This window comes from Frankliniella occidentalis, unplaced genomic scaffold, assembly GCF_000697945.3.
Source record: "Frankliniella occidentalis isolate FOCC.00 unplaced genomic scaffold, Focc_3.1 Scaffold72, whole genome shotgun sequence".
NCBI lineage: Eukaryota > Metazoa > Arthropoda > Insecta > Thysanoptera > Thripidae > Frankliniella > Frankliniella occidentalis.
The window spans coordinates 389,631-390,631 of record NW_026267202.1 but is presented as its reverse complement, the minus strand read 5'-3'; the positions used below and the strand labels follow the sequence as shown (position 1 = coordinate 390,631).

The following is a 1,001-nucleotide window of genomic DNA, read 5'->3' as shown; positions in this document are numbered from 1 at the left end:
CCCCGCCTCGTGGATTGTGGCGATACCCCCTCCGGTTCGCAATTACCACACAAGTAAAGAAGGGTGTTGCCGGAAAAACGGCGCTGCTGCTTGCCGCCGCGGTGTGCCGAGCGGGAGATGGATCATCATGAATAAAATAAAGATTAAAAAAAGACGCGCTCGCATGACCGCCCGGGGGATTTGAACTCGCCGCCGTGATAGCACTGTCCGTATTGTCTTGGTCTGCACCCCACGCCCCGCCGCGCCCCGCCCTGCCCCGCCACGGTCGTGCAAAGCGACCCCACCGTTGCCCTATGCGAGTGCCGAGCAAAGGACTCCCCCCCGCGGCTAGTTTCCCCGCCAAAAGAAGCTGCAGGAGACTTATTATTATTATTACGGTGATGATACTCATTTCACTCTCTCTTGGTCCGCAGCGCCGTCGTCCTGCGGCTCCCCGGACAAGCTGGTCAACACGACGGTGGTGGGCAGCAACCACTCGGTGGGCGCCGTCATCTCCTACCGCTGCCCCGAGGGCCACATGCTGGTGGGCTCCGCGAACCGCACCTGCGCCAGGGACGGCTTTTGGACCGGCGAGGCGCCCAGCTGCATGTGTGAGTATAGCCAACGCATGAAAGGAGGAAGACATTCCGAAGAAAAAAAAATTGCGAAAGTGATTTTCAATTTTGACTTTAAATCTAACGAGACTACGCGAAAAAAAAATTGTTTTTCTTGTTTGTATTTAGCTATTGGTTTTGCTATTGTTGTGGTGCTGAACTTGTGCTTGTTTTGTAGACGTGGACTGCGGCGGCGTGACGGCCCCGGAGCACGGCGACGTGCGGCTGCAGGAGGCGCGCACGACGCACGGCGCCGTGGCGCTCTACACCTGCTCCCTCAACTACACCCTCATCGGGCAGGAGCGGCGCGTGTGCGGCGACGGCGGCAGGTGGACGGGCGAGCAGCCGCAGTGCCTGTGTGAGTAGACAACTCCAAATTTTTTTTCAGAACTTTTTTTTTTGAGGTTC

General features: G+C 57.4%; 1 protein-coding gene across 1 annotated transcript in view; it reads left to right on the top strand.

Moving 5' to 3' along the window:
* The window catches only part of LOC113210413 (uncharacterized), a 91,285-nt gene that overhangs the window by 82,369 nt on the left and 7,915 nt on the right, over positions 1-1,001 (top strand). The window lies entirely within an intron of this gene.